The sequence below is a fragment of the Microtus oregoni genome, unplaced genomic scaffold, assembly GCF_018167655.1.
Source record: "Microtus oregoni isolate MIOR12 unplaced genomic scaffold, Mior012 000026F_ref0000081, whole genome shotgun sequence".
In the NCBI taxonomy this organism is placed as follows: Eukaryota; Metazoa; Chordata; class Mammalia; order Rodentia; family Cricetidae; genus Microtus; species Microtus oregoni.
The window spans coordinates 28925247-28949391 of record NW_024543085.1 but is presented as its reverse complement, the minus strand read 5'-3'; the positions used below and the strand labels follow the sequence as shown (position 1 = coordinate 28949391).

Sequence of the window (24145 nt, the reverse complement as noted above, 5' to 3'; positions counted from 1 at the left end):
TACTCACGAATGCAGAAAGTATTTTTATTTTTTTAAAATATTTCTTGAGCAGCAATTATTTACGTGGAGAGTTCAGAAAACTGACTTGTGATTATTTGCCTTGTCCTTGATTATAGACATGATTACACACACTCCTAGTAGTTTCTGAAGCAGATCTGTCAGTCTGTTCTCTTCTGATCACAGGAAAAAGTACAGGAAGGACAGTGTTCTCTTCTGAACTTACATCTTTAGAACGATTCAAATGCTTTTCCCCGAGTGCATCAGGTCGAAGCCTTGGTTGATTTGGTCGAAGGTTAGAGTGTCAGTTACAAATTCGTCAACTTTTATTTTTTTTGACATATATTCAGACACCAGCTTTGGGACACTCTCCATCCTCCAAAGGCAGTGCCTTTCCACGTGCGTCCTGTCACCAGCTGGAATGGGCGAGTGGCGATTTCTTCACCTGAAGCAGCTACGCCAACCACCACACTGACTCCCCAGCCTTTGTGCACCCCCTCGAGGGCTGCTCTCATGACCTTCACGTTGCCAATGCACTCAAAAGAGTAGTCTGCTCCCCCGTCTGTCATCTCAATGAGTACTTCCTGGATGGGTTCACTGAAATCCTGGGGGTTAATACATTCAGAGGCTCCAAATTCTTTGGCCTTTGCGAATTTATCCTTATTGATGTTGATACCAATGATCCGGGATGCGCCAGCCACTTTAGAGCCCATGATCACTGCCAATCCAACTCCTCCCAGGCCAAGGACGGCACAGGTAGAACCAGGCTCCACCTTGGCAGTGTTCACAGCAGCACCGTAGACACTTGAAATGCTACACCCGAGAAGGCAGACTTTATCCAAAGGTGCTGAAGGGTCAATTTTAGCAACAGAGATGTCAGCCATAACTGTGTATTCAGAAAATGTGCTGGTTCCCATGAAATGAAAAATAGACTTTCCTTTGCAGGTAAATCTGCTAGTGCCATCTGGCATTAATCCTTTCCCCTGAGTGACTCTTATCTTCTGGCAAAGTGTGCATTCTCCACACTGTGGGATGTAAAGAGGGATGACAGTGTCACCTGCCTTCACCTTAGTGACCCTTTCACCGAAGCTTTCCACAATCCCAGCGCCTTCATGTCCCAAGATCACTAGGAAACACCCCTCAGGATCAGCTACACTCAGGGTATAGGCATCGGTGTGGCAAATGGCGATGGCGATGATCTTAATTCGAACTTCGTGAGCCGTGGGAGGTGCTACTTCGACTTCCTCTATGGAGAGAGGCTTTCCAGCCTCCCAGGCGACTGCAGCCTTGCATCTGATCACCTGGTTCGCCATGTCCACAGGTTGGGGTTCCAGAGCAGAACTTCAAGCAACAAGTCTAGCGGATCCCGGGAAGGGGCGGGTCGTGCGTGAGGGCCATAGGTTTGTTCTTAAGGCATAAAATGCCCTCAAAACTCAAGTCTGGTGGTACTATCACCTTCAGCCTCTAAAGCAGCCTGGACCCGGACTTGGAGTGTAGTCCAGAATCAAAGAGAAAATAATAGCCAAGCAAACAAAAACAAAAACAAAACAAAAACAAAAGCAAAAACTTTACCCACATAAGCTTTACTATTTCAGTAAAGCAAGTGAATCAGTACTGGTAGTGGTATTGTTTTGTTAAAGAATGAGTTTCAAACAGACCTAAAAAAGAAAAAGCCAGCCAAAAAAGAAAAAGAAAAAAATACACTTCAAATCAAGTACCAGGGTATGCCTGGTACTTGAAATAGTTTTCAGACTGTAATAAATATTTGTTGACTGAATGAATGTATGTGTAAACAAAATGAAGAAAACATCATCTTTAGAGCAAGTAAATTATGACTATAAACTGTCTATAAAAAAAAGCAGATGTATTTTTAGAAGAAATAAGATCAGTTAGGAATCCAGGTTTTAGAAAAGAACTAAAAAGTTAAGTGAATTAAAATATTATTAATAGAAAACAACACCACAAATAGAAATTAGCTACTTATTCAAAGTTCCATTGCTCAGATACATTTATTCTTGGCTTCTTCCACTGTGGTGATCAAGGCAGATACTGTTTCCTTGGGTATGAATGAATAAATATGGCACGAGAGAAGGAAAAGAGATCAGAGTCATTAAATAGCTACCATGAAAGAAAAAGTCTGCTAGACTCTACAAAAACCTCTCTCAACTCTAATAATATCTATAAGATATTATTACCAAACGCAGACATTAAGAAATGTATGTAGGCTTCTGCTGGAGGAGCGAAGGTACAGGGTCTGCTCAAGATGCATATGGTAGGCTCAATATCAAACTTCAGTCACATGCATCCTAAGCATTTAAAATATATATAAATCCTATAGCCTGTTTAATTAACATCAGTTTCTTTTTACAGAGACTTAGATGTTGAATTAGATAATGGAAATACAGAAAAATTCCAAAATATGGAGCATTGAGACCAGTTTTGTGATGAGAAGACAAATTTATGCATTTTTCATAAAATCAAGACTAAACATGTATAGGATAGTCAGGTCAAAATCTAAAATGTCTCTTTGATTAAAGATACAAGTGAACTCAAGAGAAAACATATTTTCTTTCTATGAAATGACCACATAGGCAGTATATTTGTAAGAAGCACATTTAATTATCCAACTGAGGTTAGGATTACCTTTTGAAATTTGCAGGCAGAAGAAAGAAATCTTTGTTTTTTTTAAAATATTTATTTATTTATTATGTATACAATATTCTGTGTTTATGCCTGCAGGCCAGAAGGGGGCACCAGACCCCATTACAGATGGTTGTGAGCCACCATGTGGTTGCTGAAAATTGAACTCAGGACCTTTGGAAGAGCATGCAATGCTCTTAACCTCTGAGCCATCTCTCCAGCCCCCAAGAAAGAAATCTTTAACAGCCCCTTTCTGTTTCCATGACCCCAGAAGAGGTGGAATATATGTAAGTTGGAGGACCAGGAAACGGAAAAGTTCTACAAGATGGCAGGGCAGGAGGAAGGAAATGGGAGAGTCAGGATCTGGGTTAGGAACATTTCTGATAGGCACAATGGGGGAAAATGAGGGGTGGGACATGATGGAAGGTTCTGGTAAGAGAGAAACTTAGGCAACTGATTATAGATGAAGAAAGCCTTGAGGAGGATGGAAAGACTCACCTCAAGGAAATGGTGGAAGTTAATGCTAAGGAGATTCTATCAGGCTGGCGCATATGGCTGGAGTCAGATGAGAAAAATCAAAGATGGCAAGTAGCAGAAGGTGCTTGAAATAACACTCTTCCCACTCTCCCTGAGGTCAGAACCATAAGGACCTCTCCTCTGAGCTATAAACACAGAGGAGAAGAAGGAGCATTTATGAAGTCCCTAAGGAATTTTACTTGAAGGTAAGAGTAAGACAATTCCAAGGACCCCGCCCAGATAAGAAAAGGAGATTATTATGGTCTCTCACAGGCCTAAAACAGGGAGAAGAGGTAGATAACCTCAATTAGGGACTGCATGGTTGCATAAGTTACTGTAAGCAGGATAGATGTCACTTGTCTTGAATAAAAGTAGCAGTATAATATGTTCATGAAGCATCTGCACTTGTTGGAAACATCTGTGAGAATAATATGACAATTCATTTGGGAACTGTGGCAAGTGAGAGGATCTCTCCCAGAATTCAGTTAGACTACATGAAATAATTGCTACAAAGAAAGAATAGTATGCCATTTTATGTAGGGGAGGCCCAGCTCAATGGGGGTCGTGTTCGCCTTGGGCTAAAGTTTATGTATAAATCTGGCGGGCGTGAGCCCCGTCGGTCATTTTTGTATTTCCTGCCCATCGCTGGATCCCTGGTGTTGTAAGCTATCCCTTCATTAAAATTTGCTGTTTCATATTAAGCTAGCCTGGTTACTACGCCGCATACAATTTTATAGTTCTAGAACTGAACACGTTCACCAGGTTTGGTGATGCATGCAGTTAATCCCAGTACTTGGGAGGAAGAGGCACTGGGAGCCTTGTGAGTTTGAGGATAACCTGGTCTACAAAAAAAGTTGCAGGACAGTCAGTAAGAACCTAGAACTGAATATATTCAAAATAACAAATAAACTTTATAATAATCGAGTTAATTAAGAGAGTGGGAGGAAAAGGGATCAATGTAACCTCCCTATGAAGCCATAAAATAAAGTGAATTGGAAGACAATGTCACTCAGAAAGACGTGTCCCCCAAAGATGGTTAATAAATGTTACTTAATTTTAAAGGCTGTCCTGGATTACAAATCAAAAGAAGAAATAAATGGGTCATAGAGAGAGGAAGAAGGGGAAAAAGATATAGGGAAAGGAAAGTTAGAGGGACCAGGAGAGTGAGAGTGGGGTGGGGGTTGGGTAGAGGGAAGGGGAGGGTTAGGAGAACAGTGGAAGAGCATACCTTAATTATCTTCTTAACAATCAATTAAGAATTTGGGAAATGTGAGATGTCATGGAAAGAAAAATGAATCAATATATTTTAAGGTTAATAAGCCTACATCCTGATCCACCAGTAAAATGTGGTCATTGAAAGGCTGGAGAAATAGCTCAAGCAAGTGGCAGTACTGGATGATTTGAGATGGAAAACTCTACGAAAGGGTGAGCCAGTTACCAAATGATCACGAGTCACTGTGTGTATTTTTAAATGACTGATCAATAAGGCACATGGGAACTACAATCGACCATCTTTGAGGAATACTTCGGTCTGAGTGTCATTATCCTCCAACTCACTTTATTTTGAAGCTACATGGGGAGATTGCATTGATCCACTTTCCTCTCATTCTTTTAACTAGTTTTAATGATCTTGAATCTATTTAAATACATTTGAGTGGTCGGTATGGTACAACCAGGTCAGAGGCCTCATGCCTCAAGCTAAATAACCCTGTTACTAATCAAACGTTGGGTTTCATTTACAGGATATTTTCAATGCTGTGGCATACATTAGCACTCCATTGTTATGTACTGCTGAATAACAGTCTATTGTACATGCATGACACATTTAATTTATGCCACTATTCATCAACTGATCAGAGATCTCTACTACGAAAAATGAAGATATGACTATCTGCACACATGTATCTAGTACTTTAATACTGTATGTTAGTTGGTTTTCCTTTTTTTTTTTTTACTACTTTCAAATAACTAGTTGCTTAATAGAAAGGCCTAGGCATATGGGGTAAGAAATGGGAGTAGTTATAGTTAGAAAACAAAGGAAATATGAGTAAATTGTTTTTCCCTAGATTCTTTCCTACTGGAGCCAGCTCCCCACCTGTAGCTCTATCTATTTCAGAAGATCACCACGGAAGCATTACAAGGTTCTACTGATGATGATGATAAGCCCCAATAGCACTTGCAAGTGTCCAAAGTGAGAAACTATTGTGCTATCTACAGTGTTTTAACTAATACAAACACTCTTTATCACCTATGACAACAACACGATTTCTCTTATCTTTTAAATTTTGGGTTGTGGGGTATTTTACTGTTTGTTCAGGAATTCTTACTAAAATAAAGCAAGGTGTGAAGGACAGCAGAGGGCATTGAGGTGCCCTGATTTGATTGACCAAACTCAATGCCGACCCCCATGTTTGGGTGACTAGAGTCCACTAATGATGACTACAGATCAGATTAGAATTTTATGACACTGAGAAACAACAAACTGGAAACAGATTATGCCCGTCAGTCTTACTTTGTCTTTAAAGAAGTCTAAAACGTAGTTCATTAGGAATGAGAACTGCATGAGTTCCAGTTCACTGAAAGATTTTGTGCTGAAAAGTACTTTCGTTGGTTTAATACTCAGAGACATGCTTAAATCTGCTTACCCACTAAGTTGCGAGGGAAATTATTTGAAGAAATTAACGTGACAGGTACAAAAAACAATGACCCAAAATGACTAAGAGAAGAAGAGTAGATGGCGGGCCCTTTGAACAATAAAATTATAGTCAAAATTCAGTCTCACAACAGCATTGTTGAGCCTCCTGACAAAGCCAATCAGTGCTGGCATCAGAACAGAAAGAGCATTATTTCACAGCTCACTGGAAGCCTCTGCACCACAAAGGGACAGGTGGCTTTAATTACCTTTAACAGCAAACCCACAGCTACTAAGTTTACTTAGCAAGTCAACTTTCTAGTCACTGAAGACAGCAAATCATACAAATTTCCTGAAATTAAAATCAGTCTTGGATCCAGGGAAACAACTCATTGGTAAAATGCTGTATAAATATGAAGACTCAGATGTGCAGTGAAAAACAAAAAGTCAAGGTTATCTTCTGGAATTCACATACACACATCTGTGCACACACATACATTTATGCTCATCCATACACAGATGTGCATCCATCCACAGATGAACATGAAAACACACACAGTTAAAATAAAAAAAAAACCAGATTCTTTCACCATAGTAGAGTAAATGCTCCAGCAGCCCACACAACACACACACCTTTCTCTATATAATTCTAATAGTCACAGCAACCATGGAGAGAGGGTCATAGTTTATTTATTTGAACGTTTTGGCAATGTGATTAAATAAACATATGAAGTGTAAGTTCTGCTATCCACTGAGGAAATATTCCAATATTATCTGCTCAACATTTATCTGAAACATTGATCTTATTCTGAAATTCTTATTTTCCATGTGACTACTCATGATTATTGTAAAGCTCATGGCTAAATCTTTAATGCTTTACTTTTTAATGTGATAGTATTTCTATTCCTGGAATCTACACTCATACTCAACCAAAAATAGTAAAGTGAGAGAATTTGAGGTGTGACAATAAAGCCATTCATCAAGAATAGAATGTTAAATAAACATTTTAATAAAAAACATTGATGCATGCAAATATACAAATATATACTTATAATTTCTATGCACATAGATTGGGGCTTTTATATGAAGATTAAAATGAACAAGACAAGAAACCAAGGAAAATATAAAAGAAAGGGCAGGATGCTCTCCCCTAAGAGGAAGGTAGATTACCAATTGAAATCATCTTTGTAGACTTTGAGTTTTGTTTTTGTATTTCACTTCAGTTGAATCTGATTACTTTCCCCTGTGTGCAAGTCATGTACCTGAGGTTTAGAGGTTCACATATCCCACAAAACTTTATCTGTAATAACTCTTCAAGCCTTGGTCAGAAAACATTTACCAAAAACATCCAGGCATGCCAGCTTTTTTACCAAAGTAAAGCAGCAACCTAAAACTCATTTTGTACTGAACATACATTTGGGACAAACAGAGAGGGAGACAGAGATAGAGAGACAGACAGAGACAGAGACAGACTCAGTTATAAACATTCTAGGGAATAATTTTCTCTCTTCATCACCTCACTGACAATTTTCTCATTTTCTCAGGAGATGTGCAGAGACAGAGGGAGGGCCTGGAACCTTGAAATAATCCACACTGTTTACACTGAGATTCCCAAGGTGAGTACATCCTGGGCATTTTTCTTGGTCTCATAAGCCTTGCATGAACAATAGGATTAACAAATAGCTTAAGGCTGTGTCTTCATCTTCCCTGCAGCCCTCCCTTCCTTCCTCCACCAGCTTCTCTCTCCCTTTCTCCCATACTGTCCTCCAAGAAAAGAAACATGTCCAGCACAACTGTCTTGAGATTCTCTCTGAGTTGTTCTGTTTCCATTAATCCTTTTTTTGTTAACTCATTAAATAAATTTAATATATTTTTAAGGTTTTATCATGGGGATTTTTTACCCCACCTCCAAATAAAGTTGATAGAAATACATAGTTATGTTTACACAGATAATAGTCATTAATTTTCCCTATAATCACAAGTCTTCAATAAAAACACAAACAGGTTGTAACATTGCATATTTAAATACTACACTAAAAGACTATACTTTCAGGGATCATTTCTATAGTTCATAAAAACTACACTAATTTTTTAAAAAACAATATTCAACAACTGAAAAATAGCAAGAAAATTTAACTCTGTGGGCCCAAAGTAAAATGTTCTCCTAATCAAAAGGACTTCAATGAAGCCATGAGGCTGTCCCTAGAGTTTTTATAACCATGCATAAATACAGATCACCATTATATGCAATATCAATTGTGCACCTATGAAAGTAAAAGCCTTCAGGTAAATGCCTGACTTTAAAACTATCCAACAGCACATAGCCAGTGAGCCCTGACTCTGGCAAAGCAGAAGGCCATCCTAGAGAGACATTGAGTGCCTGTACTCTGAAACAGTTGGTGTATCAGGGGTCGCTTGAGAGTGACTGGGGCTAGTCATGGAGGAACCTAAGAAATGGATCCATCTGATCTAATACATCCCTACTAATGCTCCCCAACTAGCATGCTGAAGACGAAGTTTTGCAATAGCTGCCAGCTTGTTTGAATTTATTATAAATGGAGAAAGATTTAACTTATGGGCACAAAACAAATCATTGCCTTGGCCCAATTAGGGTCATGTGTCTCTGATTTTAATATTTTATTTCATCTTTATTTTGAGAATATTGGGGAGCAGTTGAATGTGTGACACTCTCCTTTGTCAGGACCACGAAAATCTTTTAAAGGTCTATTTATCTCCAGCTTCAAGAAAAAGTCTAAATTTCTAAGTGTTCAAGAATATATACACAAATTTATATATACTTAAATATATATTTATATAAACTTCTCAAAAAAATTATATTCTTTGAACCTCTAAGAAACTGGGTTGATGCTCTCAGAATCATCCCCCTATTGTCTCAAGGGAAAGTTCTTCCATAACACTCTCAATTCCCTCAACAAAGTCAGTACCAAACTCAGATACATGTGTGTAGATCAAATGAGAACTCATGGATGAGTGAAAAACAAGCTCCAAGGAAATTCTAGCATTGGGACTCTGAATATCTGCATATAAAACACAATATATTTGAAAAACCAAACTCCTTTCACCTTTTATTCTTTCAATTTTTCCTAAGATAAATTGAGGTCTAAAAAGAGGGCTCAGCAATTAAGATCACTTAATTACTCTTGTAGAGGATGCAAATTCTGTGTCCAGTACTTGTGCTGAGTGTCTCAGAACACCTCACCTCCAGCTCCAAGTTACACAACACTCCTTTTGGCCTCCAAGGGCAACACATACACACACAGAGACAGAGAAATCTAGTGAGAGGTCCATAGATAACTGGCGACACGTTCCCAGAGAGGACTTGAGACTCTGACCACCCCCCCTTTTCTCTCTCCCCTTAGACATGAAGTGATCAGATTGTTAGATGACATGCTCCATAACATTAATATATAACATCCATATCTGGAGGAATAAAAGCATTAAGCCCATAAGCCCACCTAAATCATGTATCTGAATCACTAAAAGAATGAGAAAAAAAAACTTCCTTCTTTGCAAATTAATAATCTCAGCTATTTTGTGATAGTGACAGAAACAAAAAAAATGTATAAGTAGGCACTTCCGGGTTGTTTGTGTCAACTGGCATGAATTTTAAAAAGGCTGACAAGCTGAAACAGACTATAAAACTGGCTCTGCTAAGGATGCAGTGGTAGAGCATTGAGCAATCATCACTCCTCATCTCACTCACTAAACTTAGTAGCATTAATTGACAAAGTTGACTATTCCCTCCTTGAAACACTTCCCTCACTGAGCTTCCAGCACCCCTAAGATGCAAACCCTTTCCAAGGCTCTTATTCCCCACTCTTTTTCTAACCCTTCAACTTTTAAGTGCTCCACACTCAACCTTTTAACCCTTTCTCTGCTCCATTTATGCTCTACAGAAGACTTAGTTTAACCTCAGTGACTTTAAATACTATTTATATGGAAATGACTTTGCAATTTAAATTTCCAGTCCAGAACTCCTTCCTGAAACCCACATCAGCATGTCCAAGTGGCTACTTATAACTTGCACTGGAATTCAACGTTCACTAATATAATTTCCTACATCAAAAAAAAAATTCAAACACACTCTTCTTCATCTACTTCCTCCTTCATCAGTCACACTTATCTCAGGAAAAAGAACTAAAGTTTTGATTCACATTATTGCAGGGACAAATCTTTAAAACATTATGCTAAGTGGCAAAAAACAGACACAGAGGCCATATAACATTTGATCCCACTTATACTTAATGTTCACATAAGGCAAATAAGAAAATAGATTGGGTGCTCATGTGGATAACAGAAGGAGGGAGAGAAAGTCAATACTAATGGATAAGGCTGTGTCTTTTATAAGGAACAAAATAGTTTAGAACTAAACAGTGGTGATGGCCTCACAGCTCTACAGGATAGTGAAGAATCATCATTTGTAAATTTTGCCTCAGTAAAAATTCAAAATAAAATAAAAATAAGAAGATGGAAGGAACTACTTTTGTTGTTTGTTTCACTATCTGAAACATCTAACACAGTTTCTGACAACTATAGACACTCAGAAAATGTCTGCTTGAGAGCTAACAAATCAATCCCTTAAAATTCATAAATATGTAGCCGCCTACTATTTTTTCAGTTTTTTCAAACAGCAAATCTAATGATGCGTGTAAAAAAATACAGAGGTAAGACCAGAAGCCCATTGTTCACCTTAAGAACACTTCCAGATGTCAGTGTAAACATGGGACAGGAGTTGGCAGAGAGCATTAGGAATTCAATTTTTTAATTCAGAACTCTCAAGGTAAAATAATTTCAATTACTTCAGGATTTGCATAGTACTGCAGTTGAGTTTTAAAATTATCTTTGCAAAGCACAAAAGGTATATTCTGCATCATTAAAGAAGACATGACAAATCTATTCTGAACGTTGTACAGTGAGAGATAACAAACAGTAAGGCGTGGTGGCACACCAAGGACTTTATAATGCACAAGAATAGAAAAGAAATAATCATTACAAAAAAGTCCAAATACAAAGGACTAGCAAGTTAAATGTTAAATTATGTTGTTTTAATCTGACAGCAACTGAGAAAAACTACTTAGTAAAAAGATTATTTAGAAACTAGCAATTTTATTCAATGTGTAATATACTATTGTTAAATGGAGTAGATGTGGATATTCAATCTTATTTTTGGGCAGACATAATTCTATAATAGCTCTCAAAACCTACAGAATAAGCCCTCCAGCACACAAACACACACACACACACACACACACACACACACACGCGCGCGCGCGCGCGCGCAGGGACAGTCCTAACACCAGGGTTTCCCCCAGATGTTCACTGCCAAGGCACAGACCATGGCTCTCACAAAGAAAAGCCGAGCTGAAAGTGAAATGGAAGATTCCCTAGACTTTGCCCTGATATATCGAATTCCTCAGCCTGTTCATCCATAATCTCTCTGAGATGAATTTCTTTCCCTTCTCATCATGGCAGCTTTGTTTGGTCTGAAATTCAATCACAGATGAATTAGGCTTTAGGAACCAATCCCATTGTAGCTCTGTAGTCACATCAGAAACTCTGGACCCCATGTTAATTTTGTTACAGCTTTTAGTTCTCACGTTTCAATGCAAAAATCACTTTCCCCTGGAGAATGCCACTGATATTGGCAAGAAAGCACAAGGGGCTGCTACACAACTCAATCCCAATAACAACCAGAAAACTCAAGCCTCAGCAGACATCAGTAATCACGGGAAAACAGCCAGAACTTTAATCACAATTCTTTCACACACAGCCAGGGATTTCAAAATGCTGTTATTCCAGGATATGACCCTAATACAGTGCTTAATCAAAGCCATTGCCAGTACAAGAACAACCTGCAGACTTTAATGAAAACCAATTTCGTAAGAGTCAGTGTGTCAGCATCATGCTGCATCCAATTTAGTAAAGCTCCAAGAGCTGTACATATCATTTATATGTATAGATATATACACATTCAATAGATACAAATTTGTTTATGATTCCAAATACCACCCCTGAATAGGGGAATGAGAATGCATTCAATTACACAGATAGATATCCACGTACATATACATTACCCCCCCACATTTAGGCATGCAGTCACACAAACAAGGCTACGCTGTCAACAAACATATTGGAAAATGTGAACCCATAAAACTGGTAGCCAGCTGTGTGGGCAGGTGCAGTATCTGGATTGGATTTCCCTGGGCCTCAGAGGATGGTATGGAGTGTTTCTTCTAAACTAAAATTTGGGATAGACCACTTTTAGTGCCAAGTCATGACTGGCAATGGACACAAATCCCAGATGTTCAGGAAGCTAGGCAGCTTGACTTAACTTTGTCATTAGTTCTATTTTAGGCAGAGTCCTGGTTGAACAGCACAGGACATGAGACACCTTAAAACAGAACAGCTGCCTCAACTGCTGCAAGTCAGAGAACACAGTGGAGCAGTTCTGCATCATGGATTAGGGGAGAACAGAAAAGTCACCTGGACCTCATCATAGGCTGTCTCGTCGCTTAAGACAGATTTTCTACTCCCTCAACTAGAAAGAATAAAAAAGAGGAGGAAATGAGATGCTATACCAAGGTATTTTGCTCACTTTTACAGATTTCTACCATGGAATAAAAGAACAAAGGGCTCCATGTATAACAGTTCAGAGAGATTTACAAACTATTTCATTAGAACAGAATTACTTTTTATTTTTAAAGAATATGCATATCACAGGAGGTCTTCAAAAATGAACACAGATGGCAGATTTATTAAATATTTCACCTAATCTTTCTATTAAAAATAGAGGTGATACCTTATAATAGAAATGTCACTACTCTAAGAAAGTGTCCCAAGAAGCTCAGTAGTTCCTTGAGTTTAAAAGGGATCTAGAAACAATTTACCTCTGGCAGAACCACTTCAATTATAGAGGGAGTGAGGAAAAAAGAACATGCAAAATAAACCACTTTTAAACTTTATTTCATTATTGTTGTATTTATAATATTTTTCCTCTTTTTATTTTTTAAAACAAGATTATTTTACACACCAATCCCATTTCCCTCTCCCTCCAATCCTTCCACTCCCCCACATTCTCTTCACCCCCAACTCCCATTCACTATCTAAAGAGGGGGAGGCCTCCCATGGGGAGTCAACAAAGTCTGTCACATCATCTGAGGCAGGACCAATGCCCTCCTCCCGTCTGTAACTAGGCTGAGCAAGGCATCCCTCCATAGGAAATGGGCTCCAAAGAGCCAGTTCGTGCACTAGGGGTAAATACTGGTTATCCTTTGTTTTATGTCTAGTATTCACTTACAAGTGAGTACATAAGAGATGGCTCAGAGGTTAAGAGTACTGGCTGCTCTTTCAGAGAGGACCTGAGTTTAATTCCCAGTATCCACATGGTGGCTCACATCCATCTATTTTAAGATCTGGTGCCCTCTTCTGGCATGCAGCCATACATGCTGTTGAACACTGTATACATAAAAAAATCAAATATCCATTATAGTATTTTTGTTTTCGTTTGTTTTTTTTTTCTTTGTGTAGCCCTGGCTCTCCTGGAACTCACTCTGTAGACCAAGCTGGCCTCAAACACAGAGATGCACCTGCCTCTGCCTTCCAAATGCTGGGATTACAATCGTGCACCATCGCTTGGCTTTATATTTCATCTTTAGAAAAACAACATATAAACAGAGCCAAGTAAAGCAATGAATTGTGTAATTTTACATTCCTATGAACAACCCAGAACAATCTTTAAATGATTAGTCCCAGGATAACTGATTCACATTAAGCATGCTATCTAATGTAATTAAGTTTAATATGCATTTCCCATCATAATGTACGCATAGCTAGGTGGGTAATTCTAAAGGAGCGGTCCCTACCTTTCAGACAGAGTTTTCTAATGTTAGAAAGCTAAGTCAACAGTGCTTGAAGCATGAAGTCTACAATGGAAGAAGAGACCCGTTTTTCTGCCCCCCAAAAAATATGAGGGTAGAATCAACATCACAAAATTGTAAAGTTTCTTAGTTTCTTCTCTATTAGGCCTTTTTTTTTTGTACTTCTCTTGAATTACAAATCTCAGAACATGAGAGACACATATGTAAAGGTGAATGCTGAGATACTTTCTAAATTATTTTAATATTTACTTGCCCCTACTTTAAAAAGAAATCAATGCTGCTCTCCTTAGAGAAATTAATACCATGTCTTTCACACAGCTATATAGGAAAGTAGTAAACACTACCATTCTTCTTTCACCAAGGGAAAAACAAAAACAAGCCTACAAAAACAAGCCTTTACAGTAATGCTGGCCCAAATTGTCTTTACAAGCATACTGTTATGGAGCACTGCAAGAACTGAAATAAAGCAACTGCTACTGGGGGGAAAAAAAAAGCCCAACGGGGAGCATGTGCACAAAATTCAATTAGTGGATAGTAACAGAAATGGTAGAGACTCCATAATCTACTTGGAGATCACAAAAGTCATGGACTTATAACTGATCTATAATATATTTATTATGTGTGCTATTCAGGGCAATAACGTCAACTTGGATCTTGGATGTGAATTTGTACTATACAAAATAAAAATCATACCTCTTTCCCTTAGATCCCTCATTACAGATACCAAAACGACAAGAAATAAATATTTTGTATGTTTTGAACACAACACACTTCCTACAGTTTCAAAGAGAAGATTTTATTGCTGTTAATCCATCTTAGAATGAACCAGTATCCAGAAAGTATACATGGTAGATGTGCAAGCTAATGTCAGATGGTCTAATATAAATTTATCATCAAAGACACAGTTTCAACATCATATTCACTGCGATATATAACATGAAGGTTAAACATGATGATCATCTTTCAAACAGCAATTAGCTACAACTCTACTTGAGGCTAGCAAAGATTAAGGAGCAGTCAGAGAAAGTATCATGACAAGGGGAGAGAAAAGGCTCTTGAAACAGAAACATAAGGGGAAATACAGTATAGAAGACAGTATAACAACATAAAAGGCAGCTCCATTCATCTCTACAACTATTGCTGCCTCAGAAACGAAAGATGCTAAGAAGCCAAGTCTTCTATTAAAAAAAAAAAATGAAACTTTACTAAGTGGAAATGTAATGTGAACTCCACATATAATTTTAAACTTTCAGTAGCTGAATAAAAGCAGCAAATGAATGAAGAAAAATTAATTTTATTAATGAGGATTGTCTTCAACCTATAGTGATCAAATCATATAGTAAAGCAGCAAATTAACAATTGTGAGCTTATATTTTTATAGTGACCTTTTAAAACCAATTTTCACTTTTTATTTAAAGTAGATCAAGATTGAAAAGTTAAATGCTCATCACCACTACTCATCTGTTTTTAAATTCCATAAAATTTAGTCTAAAACCTAGTCACATTGGCTAATGTTGATCCAGAAATAATAAAAGCATTTCCAACTCAATCATATTTTTAATTTAAAATAAGCAAAATTTAAAATGCTATTATTGAGTTACATTAGCCACATTTCAAGAGTCAATAACAATATGTAACATGTGGCTACAATGCTAGGCAGACAGGCACAGAGTCTTTAAACACTGGACATTATTCTGTGTTAATGGTATAGCTTTCAAAAAAACAAGGGGAGGTAAATAAATCTAAAATATTAAGCAATTGATCATCTGTCTAGTAATGTAATTTGTGGATGATTAAATTGGGAAGGTGGAACAGAGACTGTTACTTGTAACTAATAATTATTCTCCTTTGACTATTGATTGAACATCCCGGAATCACAACTGCACATGTGTCTCTGCCCTGAAGTTAGATATGGCTAGTAGTTTTGGTCAGTGGGACATAATAATGTAATGTGGTTCCATTTTAGTTATAAGTCATTCCTATTTTGTCCTTTCTACCTCTCGAGACTTCAGTGACAACAATGGTCATCACTTTAGATAATGGATCAGCCAAACTCACCTCTAATTTCTCTTGGTTGCATGAGTTGGAAGGAGCCTGACTACATAGGAATGTCATATGACAAGACCATCATATGGGCTTTGAACCAGTCAGTCTTTCAAGGACAGAACCCCCCCTCCCTGCAGCAAGGCCATTCTCATTTACATCTTAGAGGAGAACCTAATCCAACTGGTGAAGGGGTACCCTGGGAAGCTGAACTGACACAATACTACTCATCAACCTTGAAGGAGATGACTTAAATGATTGAAAAAAAGACTATTTCACGTACACTGAAGAGCACAAACATTAAGCAGAAAACTGCCTGCCTACCTAAATTTATATTGTTTACAATGTCTTCTTCTCTAAAGAACCATGATTTTGTTCTGGGCAGCTACACGAGTACTGAAGGAGAGTCTATCCTGCTCCCCTACTTAAGGCCAAACTTAGACCAAGTTTTACAGCTGAAGCTAATGAGATGTGGAAAAAGATCTAAACAGGTGGCCCTTTAATGTTTCAGAGCTCTCCACTGGATATGGCCACAGAAGTATCTGCTAGGCTTTACATGTTGAGAGCCATCTGGGAGACAAGGTGAAAATGTAAGGTTTTTTTGTTTTTGTTTGTTTGTTTGTTGTTTTTAAGACAGGGTTTCTCTGTGTAGCATTGGTGCTGGTCCTGGAACTAGCTCTTATAGAACAGGCTGGCCTCAAACTCACAGAGATTAGCCCCCAGTGCTATGATTAAAGGCTTGAACTACCACCGCCTGGCAAAAATGGAAGTTCTTAACAGAAGAGGAAACTACAAACTTACCTACTTCTAGAAAATTACTGTTCTTATTTTGATAGCCAACTCCATGGGAGAAGGGATGATTTCTCAAATGGGATCACTCTTTTAATAAGCATAAAACAACCAGCACACAAGTATTAACAAAATATTTAGCTGAATTATCAAAAAAGAATATACTAAAGGATAGATATAGTAAAATAAAAATATGGTTTAAGTATCAGTAGCTCTAATAATTTTTCAAAGCATATTTTCCATTATTTGGTATAATATATATTATATTATATATTATATTATAAAATATAGTATATATTTGGTAATTTTTGATTTTTCGAAAAATTAAAATAAAGTTTATGTTTCACATCAGAAAACAGCCATATCTCTCACAATGCTTCTTATGAAATTGTATTTTTACAATAGTAAATAAAATAAACAACTATCATTTTCTATTTAATTAAATGAAAAGAAGTTCAAATTGAGTTACCCAACAAACAGATCATCTAAACTGTGTGGAATGAGAAAGAAATTAAATAGACAGAAGACAGAGAAGTAGGAATGGGAGGTATGTAAAGGCAGAGCAAGCTAGGGCAAAGCAAGAAGGTGGAGGTGGCAGGCAACACTAATGGAGCTACAGCCAGTATGCGGGACAAACACAAGCAAAGCTAAGCAAAGGCAAGCCAGAGACCACGGCTAGCCGGACAAAGCTGGTCCCTGTATTCTCTGAAATCACTGGTCAAAATATGTGTATTTTTCTAAAAATGGTTTTCCTCGACCATTTTGGCATCCTGGTGAAAAACTAAAAAAGAAATCCTTCAACTAACTCATGTTTCTCATTTGTTCTTCCCATAACCCAATCTGCTTATTCATTCTGTCTATCAGATTCTAAAAAAACAAATGCCGGCTTCATAAAAACAGAAACCTTCCCTGTTCACTCGCTGCCTATCCCTCGCATTTGAAATGCTGTCTAGCGCGTGGTAAGAATCCAAGAATAACTGCTGAAAAAGAAGAAGGAAACGCTCTTCCAATGCAAGTACCTTTCCTCTCCTGTGCTTCCTTTCTTGTAACAATGGGGATTTTCTCCATTCACATTACACACATTTTTGCCCACAATGAAGACGTTGAGACTCTCCTCTTTTGATTCAAGGGAAGAGGCATATATCCTACTGAAGCTGGTTCTCCTTTAACAGTTCTGAAAAATTGCATTCTAAAATCCCTGTCAGTTGAAGTTGGGATAATTTTGCCCCAGTGACACCCACAGTACTCACTAAGGTATCTGTATTGCTTTATAGACCTCTCCAAGAGCTCTCTTTATTGGAAGAACATTATTTTTATCTAAGGTACAGCTAGGTGTCACCAAATACACTATTAAAGCTATTAAATTTTACTATGTACTTATGTAACCACATGAAATGTAATTTTATTAGAAATTAGAATGCACATATTATCATTTTAATATTTAATTAAAATGAAACACAAACCTTGTCTGTTTTATTTGCTTAATAAAATACTTCATGTATTGTTTTAAACTATCTTTTATATTTTATCATGTTTGCAAAAATACGATCCTCATCTAATTCAGAAATCCACTCAGAGGCATTTTAGAAAAGCAACATGCAAGGGTATGACAACCAGCTCTCTAGGTGTGGAAACAAGGATGGAAAGGGAACCTACAAGTAGAAGAGACGTCCGTGGTTTGAGAGTTTTCATTACGAAGACCCAGCATGGGCATTAACCACACCAATATGGCAAACTGACTCAGCTATTCTTCTCAGTGTAGTTCCCCCCCCCCAAAAAAAAACCTATTCCCATTTATAATTATACATATTAGTGATGCAGAGAGTAAAATGGCCTATGGCTTATAGATTTGTGGCTGGATTATCTCAGGCTTTGAAGGTTATGCCTGCTGGGTAAGGATTACAAGAATTAATTTCATTTCGGAAACACTAGATATTGAGAATGAATGAAGAAATGTCAAGGTCCACAACCAGAACAATAAAGCATCATTGCCACTCTTGCCTTGACAAATCTCTTCTTGCCCATATGTGATTCATTCTCCTGTGTCATTTGTAAAAAAGAGACAAATGACAGGCCCACAGCTGGCTGCAGCTCTAAGTGATGACTGCTCTCAGCATTTTCCTCTCCTGGGTGTTACAACAAATGAGGATGGAAAAAAGCACTAGGATGAAAACAAACATTTTCCCATTTTAAAAATAGGTTTAATTTTAGCAGTATCTTGTAATTTAGTAGCTAGGTCCCAGGTATAGTTATTTGTGGATGCACCACAGGGCTCAAAGAAAATGCCCTAACAAGTAGCATTTGAAGACGCAAATCTAGACTGTGCGATGCTTTGGTCCAGAATAACCATAGGAGAAGAACATCAGTGCTCTGAATGGGAAAATTCAAGTACTAGTTGTTTGTAACAGGCTCACAGTATACTTTTAGAATTACAACATCTACCACTGCTGTGTGCCTATTTATCTCTACTTTACAGCATAGGAGAGGATCTTTGAAATTACACGAACCAATTCTCAGACCTATATTCATTCAATCACTGAAACTCGACTGTGAATAATCTAGTGAATAGCTCCAGTATGTGAAAACTGAAAGGATTCGCTTTCCCTAAAGAAAGGTTAAGTAGGATAATTAACAATTTCGTATCAGCAACTTAGTAACAGAACTAAATTTCTGCACAAACTCTCAGGGCTAAAAACAAGTAGCGATGCAGGGTTGCTGAGGACTACGTGTGCATCTATTTACACTTACGTGATATCAAATAGCTAAAAATGCTGTAATAATATACTAGATCTTCATCTTCTTGCCATTCCGTCATCTGATTTCATAGAAATAAAGAATAAAGGAAAACAATAGTATGTTAACAGTGTACTAATAGCCAGTAAATTATTATTCCCCAAATATAAAACCATAAGCAAGAAAACCACAAGTACACAAACAAACACTGTATCTACTTTTAGGATGTCACTGAAGATTATTTCTAAAAAATACAGTAGCAAAGGCCACAGAGGAAGAGAGGAATAAAGGTAACCACTCATTTTGTGTACATGATATTTAATTCTTTGTTCTTGAAATGAACTTAGGACCTGGGTGTCATGAATCTAAATGCTCCCACATGGCCCAGTTACCAAATATTGGGCTATTACATTATAGAGACTTTATTTACTTAAACAGATAAATGGCTTGTCCATGACAGAAGGCATTCCTGCATTCCAGTAGATAAAATGGACAATTTCCCCTGGGGAACGATTATGGGGAAAGAATAAAAAGAGGTGACTATACCAATGACAAAAATGTCAAGAAACAGAAAATGCCAAATACCCAAGGGAAAAACAAACTCCAACTGCGGTTAGAACTCAAGCACCATTATTTTAGTAAGATGGAATTATAGTCCACAACTTCCCCTAGGGGGAAAAATAAAAACTAAAACCTCTAGAATTGATCAGAGTGTAATATTTGATGCAGATTCTTGTCCCTCATGTCATTGCTGCCAAAAATTTAATACTTCTTAGGATAAATTTGCTTTGGGAAAAAAATCCAAATAACTGCAGAGTAAATGGGGAACATCGTAAGCTGTTTCTGATTTCAGTCTCCTGTAAGGTGTGCTGGAATCTGAAAAGATCTAGGCAACACACTGAACTGCTAATTATGTATTCAGCACATCTGATTTCGTTGTTGGGCATAAACAATGATGCTAAACCTCAGGCATTTTAATACTTATTTGTTCAGCGTGGCATGCAAACTCCTTGCAAGTAAGCCAAAGGATGCGAATGAAGTTGGCTGACTACACTGTCCTACTGAGGCCACTCTAGTTCAAGGCAGCTTCCTGCACAGAAACTCTGAGGTGGTGCTTCCATCCTGAAACTCAAAGACAGGACTGTGAGCATTCAAAATGTCCAAATGACAAGTAATAACACCTGATACTGGTAACTGCCTCCAGTCTTTTGAGTTTTCACTTTCAAATCGTGAAAGTCTGAGCAAATAAAAATTAGATGAGGCAAGAACTGAATAGTTAGCTTCCAAACCACTCTACCAACTTCTTATTAAATATGAAGGGCTTAACCTCTCATGTGTGTATCAAAATACACATCATTTCCAGGTGTGTATTTTGATACAGTATCAATTACTTGTTATTATGATATATTTCTACTTTAATAAAAATAGAATACACAATACAGAGCTAATAAAAATTCTCCATCAGATCAATGAGCACATAAAGGAGCTAAAGGGAAAACTAGAGAAGCATGGCCAACAAGAAAAACAGCAGAGGTCAGAGGAAGAAATCAGAGCACTTACTGTGTACTTGGGTTTTCTTTAGAAAGAACTTATCAAAGACAAAATCCACATACAATCTTGCTAAAATTCCCACTCTCCCTTTTGATAAGTTATGTCTCTCTTTTGTCCTTTAATTTTTATAGCTAGCACATAACAATTTATAGGATTAGCATACACATCATCTTTCTACATGTTACACAAGCATATAAGCTTGCACATAGGCTTCATGACAGAGGCGATCTTTGTTTCTGCTGGTTCACTGTTAGATAGAGTAGTGCCAAAGCAAATGCTGGCTGAAAGAGCAACATGAGCAAATGAGAACTACAAGATACATTGGCTAGGGGTGGAAAGCCGTTGTGCTACACATTGTATTTTTATTATTTTATGATTATAGATAATAATAATTTAACTAACGGGTAGCCTGGATTAGAAATATTAAGAAAAAATAGCCAGGTGTTCAGGAGCATGAGGGTTGACTGAGTCCTAGAACGGCTCGTCCATAGTAAGCTGTGATAACAGGGTGCCTTAGAACATGGACATGCCTATGTGCAAAAATGGGGAACTACCAGATTGCCTAATGAGGAGTAAATGTGCGTGGGTAAGAAAAACAAAAACATATGCATAAAAATTATCTCAGTTTCACAGAACAGTAGCTATGCAACATTTGCCAATAGTTTTGCATACAATAACCACTGTTCTTCAAAAAGGTACACTGAGCTCAACCTTTGTTTGCATAAGAGAGAAATGTGAAGAAAATGGAAAATAAAAATTATGAACACAGGGGCAAATGCAGGTAAGGGAGGTACCTCCAAACCTGACTATCTGAGAATTATCTCCTGCCACTACCTGAGATTCCATTCCTTTCATAACTCCAATTAAGTTGTCTTCTCACCTCCCTACATGTGCACTGTGGTACAGATGTGAACTTACACAAACACATACACAGCACACACAAATAAATAACAAAACAATGTAACAATTTTATAAACACAATGTTAAAATAATACAGAATAGATGGAACCTAAAATTTATGAGACTTACATTCAAAAATATATATTGAAACCTTGAACGTTGGATTTTCATAAATGAGTAGTTTCAAATATTTTGTTTCTTTTGATAAGAACTTTTGTCATATGAAAAAGTATTTGGAACACTGATATATATAAAAGATAAAAATTTAAAAAATTTAAAGACAAAATATAAATTGGAAAAAATATTCCAAGATTAAAAATGCTTAAAATACAACAACACAAGTTGATAACACAAGAAAGTATATTTGGCAGCTATTGTAAGAAAAAAATGTCAAGTACTACCTGAACACTAATGATACCTTACAATTCATGTTTGGTCCAGATCACTCCCCGTATGTGCATCTCACAGGTATCAAATACAATAAGTTGCAATATGAGCTCCTCTTCTTAGAATTTCACCCTTCATGCTCCCAAGTAAGACTCTCCACCAGTCAGGCAGGGGCATCCTACACTCCCCTGTGAAGTAATAAGGGCAGCGGGGCTGCGTCCCCAACACCCCGGCCGCCTGCCCAGCTAGCTTATGCCCCAAAATAATTACACAGACACTGTATTCTTTTAATCACTGCTTGGCCCTTTAGCCCTAGCCCTTACTGGCTAATTCTGTTATCCTGATCAACCCATCTCTAATAATCTGTGAGAACCGGTCTTACCGGGAAGATTCTAGCCTAGTCCATCCTGGGTCGGAGCTTCATAGCGTGCGTCTGCCCAGGAGCCAGGAGCATGGTGTCTCTCTCTGAGGCGTCTGCTCCCGAGAGAGCTGTGGAGTCTCTGAGCTCACTTCCTGTTCCTCCCAGCATTTTGTTCTGTTTACTCCACCCACAAGGCCAAGCAGTTTCTTTATTGGCCAATGACCTTCCTCCATCACCCCTGTACTTCCACCCCACAGCATCATCCCAGGCACAGCCACCATGCAATTCAGACACCATTTATCACTACTAACAGGAACAACATCATTATCATCTTTTAGTGTCCTGTCCCATTGCCCTTGCGTTCCAAATTGATCAATAAAAATCTTCCAAATTTTGAATACAATAAAGCTATGCTTAAAATCTTCATCAGTTTCATCACGTCTCCCTTCCCTACTACCAACCTTCAAAGGCTACCAATGCCTTTAGGATAATAAGACTATTCTTTCAATGACATCGTGAGCCTTTCAAAATCACACCTTCTCCCCTCTATTTCCTTACAAATTCTTTCCTCTCTTTTCTCCTCAAAGGCATAACACTGAAGAAACTGCTTGTCTTCCTCTAGATGCAGTAGGTTCTACATCATTAAACTTGTATACAGTGACGCCTTTTCTTGGCATTCTCTAACCAGTACACCAAGTCAGCTCTTACCCAGCTACATTGTGCTTTTGTCCAACCATCTACAGCACCCAATTGCCCCGGCTCTAGTTTCCTATGTGTCATTGTTAGCATGTCTATTCACTGTGATAAAATTCAAGACCAAAAGAAATCTGAAAGGATTTATTTCACCTTACAGTTACATAGTACAGTCCATTATAAAAAAAAAAAAAAAAAAAGGGTCAGGGCAGCAACTCAAACAGGGCAGGAACCTAGAGTAGGAACTTATACAGAGAGATCATGGAGGTGTGTTTCACACTTGCTCCCCCACCCCATACTCTGACTACTTTTGTGGGGAGGGGGAGCATTAATCATTATTTTAAATTGGAAAAAATTGCATTTGTCGATCAGACCACCCTATATTCTTCTAGATCCTCCCCATATTCCTACCGACCTATTTCTTTTAAAAAAAAGTGAAAACTAAAACAAGCAAAACACCAATAAGACAAAAAAATTCCAAAACATAGCAAAAGGAAACAAAACAAAATAAAAAGATGTGACAAAAATACCACTAAGTTTATTTGAGACACTTTCTTAGTTGGGGTGGGGCCCGGGTCCACCTCCTCACAGCACTCGGGTGGTCTGACTTGAGTCTGTGCAGGTCTTGAGCATACTGCCACCGTCCCTGTGAGTTCCTATGTGCATCAGATCTGCTGTGTCTGGAAGACATAGTTCACCTAAGTCATCTATCACCTCTGGCACTATTTTCTTTCTTTCTTTCTTTCTTTCTTTTTAAAAAGATTTATTTATTTTTTATTCATTTATTTATTTTGATTTTTGAGACAGGGTTTCTCCGTAGCTTTTTGGTTCCTGTCCTGGAACTAGCTTATTTATTTATTATGTATTCTGTAGTCTCAGTATTCTGTCTGCGTGTATGCCTGCAGGCCAGAAGAGGGCACCAGAACTCATTACAGATGGTTGTGAGCCACCATGTGGTTGCTGAGAATTGAACTCAGGACCTTTGGAAGAGCAGGCAGTGCTCTT

At 37.8% G+C, this 24145-nt stretch overlaps 1 protein-coding gene and 1 pseudogene across 1 annotated transcript in view; both read right to left on the bottom strand.

The window, feature by feature from the left end:
- The window catches only part of Exoc4 (exocyst complex component 4), a 714919-nt gene that overhangs the window by 403047 nt on the left and 287727 nt on the right, over nucleotides 1–24145 (bottom strand). The gene's annotated exons all lie outside the window — the stretch shown is intronic.
- LOC121463295 lies at nucleotides 108–1333 on the bottom strand (annotated as a pseudogene).